The 10,612-nt window shown below is 43.6% G+C and overlaps 1 protein-coding gene across 1 annotated transcript in view; it reads right to left on the bottom strand.

The window, feature by feature from the left end:
• SPECC1L (sperm antigen with calponin homology and coiled-coil domains 1 like) overlaps window positions 1-10,364 on the bottom strand; it is a 114,488-nt gene extending 104,124 nt beyond the window's left edge. Inside the window, exon 1 of the mRNA XM_032801312.2 lies at window positions 10,180-10,364. The gene's annotated coding sequence lies outside the window, so the exon portion shown is untranslated. The remainder of the gene's footprint in view (window positions 1-10,179) is intronic.
• Window positions 10,365-10,612: the final 248 nt, after the last annotated feature.

Consider the following 10,612-nt stretch of genomic DNA (forward strand, 5'->3'; position numbering starts at 1 on the left):
CAAAGAAGGGAGGGTGAACACTATAGGGGGGCTCAAGATTGGTTACTGAATCCAGCTCTGAGCTCCCTGCTCCCTCCTGCTGCTGCCTATAGAGCTGACAGAAACCCACTGAGCTCCTCCTCCAGCATCTTCCCAACTTTCCCTGCAGAAGGAAGTAAAAGGAAATTCCATTTAAAAAAAAAAAAATAAAAAATAAAAAAGAAGAGGCCATAGTCTCCAGAACTTTGGAACTGCTGGCTGGCAAAGAACTGACAACAGTGTGTGCTAATTCCATATTCTAGAACTATTTTACTGATTCCATAAGAACATGATCCTTAACCGAGGCCACTGGAATCTAGCTGCCCATGACAAAGGACGTGTCTGGTTACTCACCAGTAACTTGCTTTGTTTTAACTACACTCATGCCAGTACTGCCGCAATTTAGAATTAGTAATTACTAATCACTATCGTTAGCCTAAGAGTTTCCTTGGAGAGAAAGGGGAGAAGCTGTAACAGCTGCCTAACATATTCTGTTGCTATGGAATATACTGCAAGTGTATTTTAAACATATATAGAATCTTTCTTCCTAAAACACTTTGAAAGTTATATAAACACAGTACAATGAAACTCTAGGAGTAGCAGCAACTGACACACAGAGCACTGCACAACAGTTGGAGAGAAAAAAAGTTTAATGAAATGACAAAAGCAAACCCCCATTCTTGCAGAATGCTTCACAAACAGCAAACAGACTTTCATATTTTAAAGCCTGGTCTGAAAAAATCTACATAGTAAACTGCCTGGAGCTTGCTGTGTCTAACTTGAGAATGCAAGTAAACCCTTTCTGGGCTTAGTTTACATCCCCATAAATCACATTTTTATTGACTGATTGAGAGTAAATATTTAGAATCATAGAATATCAGGGTTGGAAGGGACCTCAGGAGGTCATCTAGTCCAGTGGTTCTCAAAGCCGGTCCGCCACTTGTTCAGGGAAAGCCCTTGGTGGGCTGGGCTGGTTTGTTTACCCTCGGCCTGCGCTGCTTCCTGCAGCCCCCATTGGCCTGGAGCGGCAAACCGCAGCCAGTAGGAGCCATGATCGCCCGAACCCGCGGATGTGGCAGATAAACAAACCAGCCCAGTCCGCCAGGGGCTTTCCCTGAACAAGTGGCGGACCAGCTTTGAGAACCACTGATCTAGTCCAACCCCCTGCTCAAAAGAGGACCAATCCCCAACTAAATCATCCCAGCCAGGGCTTTGTCAAGCCTGGCCTTAAAAACCTCTAAGGAAGGTGATTCCACCATCTCCCTAGGTAATCCATTCCAGTGCTTCACCAACCTCCTAGTGAAAAAGTTTTTTCCTAATATTCAACCTAAACCTCCCTCACTGCAGCTGTAGACCATTACTCCTTGTTCTGTCATCTGCTAGCACTGAGAACAATCTAGATCCAACCTCTTTGGAACCCCCTAGCTTTGCAAGCTTTATGTTCAGACTACTACACAATCTCCTCCAACAAGGCCTGAACACTCCTTTTCTATGGATAGCTTCTCATTTTCGTTAAAAAAATAAAAATCACGCTCTTCCTGCAACCTAATCTATTTTCATTTATATATCATAAAAATCTCCCACCCTCTCCAGATTGTATGGAAGGAAACAGACACAGGACATGCTGAAGTATGTTTGTACAGTACTATTTCGTGTGGTGTTCTATACTCCTCCAAGCTATAAATGGCAGGTAACTGTTGAATTTATTAAGAACTATAAAATATTTCTATTTAATATCTGGACCCTGGGAAAGCATTAATATTGTTACCCCCATTTTGACCTGAGCAGCTAGTCAAAGTCAGGGCCTCTGTGTATGTTCCAGTTAGCTGTAGAAATTGGTGGTAGCCAGGTATTTCTTTGTACATTTCTTGTATATAAGACTATTTCAAAAGTCCCCTGTCTCTGAATGCAGATGGAACCAAGAACAGTTTCTCAGATTACCAGCCCCCCAAAGCCCCTTTAGGCAACATTAGACCCAAAAAACATTCTCCCTAGTGTCTTCCATACTTCTGCTTGGCTTTTCCTTGTCTCTTTTCCTATGCCTCTCTCTCTGTTCTTGTCTATGACCTCAGTATCTGTGTTCTCTCACATTACCAAACACACCTACCCAAAACGATACTCAGCCCAAAAGCTCCTAGGCAGGTTCACACACACCTTTTGTCCTAGGTGGGGCATATGTTTACAGTTAATTGAAGGGCGAGTTCACACTTAACTTTAATAAGGTTTTAAGAACCAATAACAAGGTTCATCCAGCTCATAAAAATATCCTCATTTCATTAATGGGGTAAGAGGTTCCCAAGAGTATACAGGAAGTAAGCATCAGACTGAGGAGTAGAACATGTCTTTTGGCTTACAGGCTGAGGCCTAACGCACTATTCCACAGGACAAGTCAGCCAGCCTTTCAGTGACTATTCCCTTTTCTATAATATGGGCCTAATATTTTAGTATGCCTACTATCGCATCTGTAAAATCCAAAGCACTGGACAACAGAGGGTAGGCCTAAGTGACCAAATTAAGTATAATTAAGCATATATTTGAAGTAATTTTTCTCATAGGCATGATCATATGAGACATGAAGCATTCCATCATTACATATAAACTGTTAGAGCAGAATACAGGGTTCTGTTCCTAGCTCTGCTATGAGTTTCTCTAAGAACCAGTGCAAGCTCACCTTTAAAACTTTATCCAACCCAAGAGGAGGCTCATCCTTCTCACAGGAAAGGATAAAGGATGACCTTACAGTTGAGAAAATCATCCCTGCTAATTCTGTACTAGATAAGCAGAAGAGAATGAGGCAGCGGTGGAAGGTGTACATAAGAGAATTAAGCGAATTGTAAATATCTTAATTCTTGTCAAAAACAGAGAAGGAATAACAGACTCTAGAGGAGCACCCCATCTCATATGTATCTTGCCTAAGTGCTACATCATCATTAAGATGAGGGAGTCCAAAGGTAATCTGATGGCATAGCTTCCAACAGCTGAATCCATAATAAAGCATATACACCATCTTCAAAACCCGTATTTAAGTCTTTACCCACTCATATCAAGCCAAGACAAACCTGCTCTGTAAAATTCTATTTGCTTTTTCTTTGGGGTGGGGGAGAAATAGAGGTGAACTCATTTTTTTCATCTTCAAATCACAGCGAAGAGTGTCGGAGCAAGCAAGCAAACTTGTTCTGATCAATTTGTGGCAATACAGCATGACCATGATGCCCATAAAACAGAACATACCACATGGGCTTTCCCAAAGAAAACTTGAGGGACTCCACTAACAAATCTCTCCATATAATGACAATATTTACCATATGACTTTGTGATGTCCAACAGGTAGGGAATTCCAGAAACAGAGGGATATTTGTTTAGGAAAAGCAAAGCCATATCTAATGAGCAAGGCAGTGCTGCTGACAGGATAAGAACAAAAGGCAAGAGAATTCTCCTGCCTAATGGATACACAGTTAAAGAATTGCAGTCAAACTTCAGGGACTGCTTGCTGAAAAAGGATTACTGGAACTTAGTAATGCAAGAAAAAGTAAAACCAGTTAACCTCTAACCCTAAAAACATCAGACTTTACTGGATCATTTTTCCAGACGTTTCTATTTCAGTTAAACGCTTGTTAATTTTAAGATTGCCAAAGTTTTAGCATTGTCCTTTGTACAGAAAAATATACTGAAGACTCTCTCCCGTTCCCCCCCAAAATACTGACGAAATTCCATATCACAGTTTTTAAAGAATGTCCCATGTGTCAACACCAATGTCTGCTTTTAATTAAGAATGAAACTTGCTACTCATTTAAACAAAGAGTTCTAAGAATTTCAAACTCTTGGCCAAAAGTTTTTCAAGACTGTTTTCAAGCAGTCAAAGGTTTATTTTCCACTGACAAAAAAGTAGTTCCTCTGTACAAGAGTGCAGAAAGGGAAGAAAAAATACATTCCTTTTCATTGTTTAATGAAGAGACCATCAGTTTCTGTGTTATACTGATTACATAATGTGTTAGTTTATTTGTAATGAACATTGGTTCAAGCAATGATCAAAGTCAAGTAAACTTTTAGATTAAAAAAGGAAACACAAAGAAAATTATACTAACATAACTGATGTTTAACTACAAAATTACCAATAACCATTTCAACTGTTTTCAAGATACACAGTTATTCAGAAAAACAATGAGGAACCGGTAGCACCTTAAAGACTAACAACGGACTCATTTTTGTGGATACAGACTAACATGGCTATCCCTCTGACAGTTATTCAGATGTCTAGGTTTTTTTAACACGACAAAAAATGTGCATGTAGCAAAATATGACAATCAAGCATTTCAACTCTATGGAATGGACAGTAAAAGAGTGCATGCTGATTTATATGCACTCATATTCACCAATTTGTGTCAGGATGTCCACTAGTTTCACTGCAATTTTACAAAAAGATGCAAGAAGAATTGCAAAATTGACATACATTCAGTATGAATACAGATGTAAATTTTGTCTAAGTCTTAGCAATGAAGCCAAGTTTAAAAGACAAAGTATGTAAGGAACATGGGTGTGCCTCACCTAAATATTCTTCCTAAAAGATTTGATTACTTTACAGCACCTAACAAGATGTTAGAAGTGCCTCATCCTAGAATCTTCCCTGTTTTCTATGCAGGGAGCAATCCTAGGATTTGATCCTGTAATTTACACACATACAACTTTTCTTTCCCAGTTTAATTTCTGGGTAGTTTGCTCTGTGGTTTATCTGGAACATACTTCTTGCAAATAACCAACATTAAGAGAGCCTGAGGCATTCCGACATTAGATACAAAGATAAAAATCAAAGTAATTATTGTTACCACATAGGAGAATAAATATGATTAATGCAATTGTCTTCTTACTTATGAAGAGGAATGTAATTGTGTGCGTGTAAAAAGTTTAGACGCCACATTATTTGCAGTATCTGCTCAGATGCAGCAGCCAACCACCACCTGCAAGTTGTATTAAATAATAAGTACTCCCAATGGTGAATTCTCAAGTAATTTTAATTTAAATTAGTCCATCAAAGCAGAATAAGTACACTTTCCTTGTGACTATACCGTAATCATAGCTTCAAACTCATTCAATCTCTACAGCCAATTATCTTTTTCTTCTTCATTATAAGTATATTACTAAAAAAGATTAAATCTTTAGGGTAATCAAAAATAAAAAACACTGAAGCACATGCTTAACATTATTCACATGATTTTTTTCCCATTGAAGCATATGGGTTTACTCACATTAGTAATGTTACACACTTGCTTAAGCATTTGTAGGATTAGAGCCAATATTTGCTAGTTAGAATCCAAAGGTACAAACAAGAGGCCGAATAAAGAACAGTATTTCTAAACAGAAGTCTAGTAAAGGACTCCTTGCTTTAAAAAGTAAAAAGCAACCAGAAAACTCCTATTGAAAACAAAGCAGCCAAAAATCAGGTCACCTACAACTACTATTATTTATTTACACTTTAAAAAGGTAACAGAGACCTATTGAATGCTCTAGGTGCCCTAACACATTTATTATACAATACAATGAAATTCCAGAAGCACTACAATAATCATTTCAACAGGAACTTGGCCTGCCAGGCACATACATAAACTAATTTCCAACCCTTCATCATTATGGGAAGCACATCCTTCAGAACTCTCCTCAAACCCTATCCAAAAGATGTCTTTTACAAAGCGCCTGGAAGATTACAAAATTTGGGCTATCTCACACCAGAGTGGTAGGGATAAATTCCAGATCAGGAGAATACCACCATACAACACAAAACGCAATTCATGAAAAATCCATCACAGTTCACGGTAACTGAACCTATATTCCCCCTCCACGGACCCTCAAGGGCACCCATTCTGGGTCCCTGGCTCTCCAGTTATCACCTCTCTTGGCAAGAGACCCATGTCTCTTTCCCTCCGGACCTGGGTATTTCCAGTCTGCCCAGTTCCCTGCCTAAACTGTGATGTTCCCAGGAAGCCAGACTGCCTAAACAGGCCAGCATCTGCACTTTACTTTCTTTCCAAAGGCTAACGGCATCATGATCCTCACATACAAGTTATCACATAGCTCTTTATAAGCAAGCACATTTATTCTTAATGCATTACAGAGAACCATTAAAAACAATAAAAGAACCTTAGACATACATACTAGGGGTCACCCAAACAGCAACCTCTGGCTCTGGCAGGTTTCAGCCCTTCAAAACACATGTTTTTTTCCCCCATTGTTACAAGTTCATAACAGTCTCAGATTCAAAACCAGAACACAGGACGGGAAGAACAAGCATTTCCTTACACAGCTTGGGCCTTTGATCTTAGCTTCTGGTAACAGGTAATCAGCAAAAAACCTTTTCTCAGGGCATTTGTTTCAAAAGGCTGGGTTTTTGCATAATCAGAATTGGGGAATTTGTATTCACCTCTGCCTAGATACTCCCCAGGAAAACCACCACATTTTTTGTTCCAAAGTCCATTCTTGTCTGGCAAATTCTTAAATATAATCCTCTAAACCCCCAGATCTCACATCTTTTGTACCTCTTCCCCCAAGAGGTTGTATGCAGTTGTGTCTCATAATAATTCCCAAACCATTCACTTAATATAATGCACCCCAATGCAACTCTGTTTTACACACAAAATTCAAATCCCAGGCTGCTGACTCTAGCGACTGGAGAAATAAGAAAATGGTGACATTACAAGAGCCAAGAGAGTAAAAACTGAATGGGAAAGGGATTCTTAGGCAAACTACTTAAAACTGGTTTGGGTTTTTCTATTAACATGTACTTACCACAATAATTCATTTTTTGGAAAAAAGGAAAACTTTGTTAGAGATACAACACCTATGGTATTCACAAATATCCCTGAGACACCTCAAAGGTCCTCCAACAAAATTAAGGATGACAAGACTTGATACTCTTTATGTTGCTAAGGCTAAAAAAAAACCAAAAACCAAAACCCAAACAAGGACGGGAAAGCCACTTTCATGACTATTTTATAATCAACATGGTGTTAACGCCAGCAATAACCAATCTATACTATGTCTCCTGAAGTTGTTTACTTTGCTGAAGAAGAACTGGTCTTACAACAGTGGGGAGAAAAACGTTCAAGAGCCCTAATGTAGACAGGACCTTTGTATCTGTAGAACAATCATAGAATATTAGGGTTGGAAGGGACCTCAAGAGGTCATCTAGTCCAAACCCCTGCTCAAAGCAGGACTAATCCCCAACTAAATCATCCCAGCCAGGGCTTTGTCAAGCCTGACTTTAAAAACCTCTAAGGAAGGAGATTCCACCACCTCCCTAGGTAAGCCATTCCAGGGCTTTACCACCCTCCTAGCGAATTTTTTTTTTTCCTAATATCCAACCTAAATCTCCCCCATTGCAGCTTCAGACCATTACTCCTTGTTCTGCCATCTGCTACCACTGAGAACAGTCTAGATCCATCCTCTTTGGAACCCCCTTTCAGATAGTTGAAAGAAGCTATCAAATCCCCCCTCATTCTTTTCTTCGGCAGACTAAATAATGCCAGTTCTCTCAGCCTCTCCTAATAAGTAATTTGCTCTAGCCCCCTAATCATTTTTGTTGCCCTCCACTAGACTCTTTCCAATTTTTCCACATCCTTTCTGTATTGTGGGGCCCAAAACTGAACACAGTACTCCAGATGAGCCCTCAGCAGTGCCAAATAGAGTGGAACGAACACTTCCCTCGATCTCCTGGCAATGCTCCTACTTACACAGCCCAAAATGCTGTTAGCCCCTTGTTGTCACAAAGCACATTGTTGACTTGTATCCAGCTTCTCGTCCACTGTAACCTCTAAGTCCTTTTCTGTAGAACTGCTGCCTAGTCATTCTGTCCCTAGTCTATAGCAGTGCATGGGATTCTTTCGTCTTAAGTGCAGGACTCTGCACTTGTCCTTGTTGAACCTTATCAGATTTTTTTGTCCCAATCCTTTAATATGTCTAGGTCCCTCTGTATCCTATCCCTACCCTATCTACCACTTCTCCCAGTTTAGCGCCATCTGAAAACTTCCTGAGGGTGCAATCCACACCAGCCTCCAGATCATGAATGAAGATATTGAACTGGCCCCCGGACAGACCCTTGGGGCACTCCGCTTGATACTGGCTGCCAACTAGACATGGAGCCATTGATCACCACCCCTTGAGCCCGATGACCTAGCCAGCTTTCTATCCACCTTATAGTCCATTCTTCCAGACCATGCTTCTTTAACTTGCCGGCAAGAATACTGTGGGAAACCGTATCAAAAACTTTGCTAAAGTCAAGGAATAACATGTCCACTGCTTTCCCCTCATCCACAGAGCCCGTTATCTCATCATAGAAGGCAATTAGGTTAGTCAAGCATGACTTGCCATTGGTGAATCCATGCTGAATGTTCCTGATCACTTTGCTCTCCTCAAAGTGCTTCAAAATTGATTCCTTGAGGACCTGCTCCATGATTTTTCCAGGGACTGAGGTGAGGTTGACTGAGGTGAAGCCTGTAGTTCCCTGGATCCTCCTCCTTCCCTTTTTTAAAGATGGGCACTCCATTAGCCTTTTTCCCCCTCCGGGAAAGGGGGTGGCTCCCGGACTCAGTCCAAACAATATTCACACTGTAAAACCACTTCAAAATATAACTAGTACCATTCTAGCAGAAAGGTTCTCTCTGAAGGTGTCAACCATTTCAACCACCAGCATAGATAGAATACTTCATCCACAACCTGTTCCAGGATTTTTGGTAAGAAAAAGGGAGCTCGGTACAGTGTGCTTAGCAGGTGCTGAATCCTCACCACCTTGATTTCTTCTCTGATAATGTGGGGGGAGTAGAGAATACAGCGAGCGTGAGCTTTAGAGTGTACATTCTTTGCCATTTGTGTGTGTAAGGCTGCTCTCTGTATTCGTTACCCAGCCAGCATGAAAAGTTTAGGAATCCCCATCTGCAAAAATATGCAAAGGCCGCCACACACACAAAATTATTGTTCTGGTAGTGATGATTTCACTTCATTACACAGTAATCCCACTACAAGTACGGTAGAATTAGGGCATACTGCTCTTCTTGGAATCATATTCAGCTAACTTTGCCTCTTTGGGGGGGGGAACACCACATGAGGGAAGCAGTGCTGCTTAATTAAAATATTTATATAGAACCGTAATAACTATTTCCATCAAGTCACAAATAGTCAATGGGGTATGTCGATTTGGTTTCGTTAATCACTAAGGAACCTTTGTTTATTTAGTGTCTTTTTTTAACAGTGTGAGTTAAGTGTTCTAGAGCCCACAGGCTGTTAGGCAGGAGGTCCCCTGGGAATAGCTGTACAGAAGAGGCCACGGGAAGATGGAAAGGAAAGGAGTCCTACCTGGGCATGAGGGTACAGGGGACAGCAGTAAGAACAGGAGGGAGAAGATAAGGGCAAAAGGAGTAAGGGGACAGGGGAAAGATCTCGAGGAAAGAAAGTAAACAAGAGATGGGTGGCAGGAGTAAGGAAATGGCGAGGGCAGCCAGAGAGAGTTGAGGTGGAAGGAGGAGGGAACAGAGTGGAAGGGGAGAGTTCACTACCTTGACTGGCATGACAGTGTACACAAGCACCATCCCAGTTAGATAACCCCGCTTTACTACGTGCTATCCGGGCTCAATAGTCGGTGCACGGTTTATTTACGCCCTACCCGAATGCTTGTCCCGAGCAGCGGGGACACTCTCGGCCCCAGCGAGCGCTCGCCACGTGTCTGCCGGGCCAGGTGAGAATGACAGCCAGGCAGGGCCCGGGACGGCCCGTTTGCTGGGCAGCGCGGCTAGGGCGGGCCAGAGGGTGCTAGGGCCGGCAGGACGGGAACTCTAGCAGCGGCAGCGGCAGGTTTAGCCCTGGCTGGCGCCTGTCAGCGCGGCGGTGAAGGGCGGCCCCAGGGGGAGGGCTGGGCGCAGACCCAGGCGGAGGGACATGCTGGAGCGAGGAGACAAAGATGCGGGGCGGCCGGGGGGCTCCCGCAGCGGGGCGCAGGTTGCGAGGCGGCCGGGCGAGAGGTCACGGAGAGGCCCCAGGCAGGGGCGAGTTGCTGAGCCCCAGCGCAGCGGCGGGCGGGACAGAGAAGAGGTCAGTGGCCCGGGGCCTGGCAGGGCCTGTGGCCAGCACGGCGCGGAGCCCCCTCCAGGAAAGCGGGTGGCTCCCAGGCTCGGTCCTTACCGGGCAGCGCCGCCTCCACTCTCGCTTCGTCACTCTCCGGCCTCCGGGGAAGCGGCTCCGAGACCCGACAGCAGCGACCGGGAAGGGAGGGGTGGTCACGGCGATCGTCACTCCCCCTCCCCTGCCCTCACCAGAGCCACTACACTGCGCAAGCGCCGAGCCTAGATGGGGGCGGGGCTCAGACCAAGACTACGCAGCACGCGCGTTCGAAAAGCGCTTGCGCGGTGGCGTCTCCCTCGGTCGGGCGGGGACCAGTTGGAACGTTAGCGCGCGCTGCCTGTTTCTCTGGTCCACGGTGAGGGGCGGAGCCAGGCCCACTGACGGAGCCGGCGTGTTGGCGCCTCCCACCTACTGATGCCCAGCGAGCGGGGACCTCGAACCGGTTTGGCCTCGTCCCCCCTGTGCTCGGACCCCGGCTGCGTTGGGGACCCGC

This window comes from Chelonoidis abingdonii, chromosome 22 (genome assembly GCF_003597395.2).
Source record: "Chelonoidis abingdonii isolate Lonesome George chromosome 22, CheloAbing_2.0, whole genome shotgun sequence".
NCBI classification, from domain to species: Eukaryota; Metazoa; Chordata; order Testudines; family Testudinidae; genus Chelonoidis; species Chelonoidis abingdonii.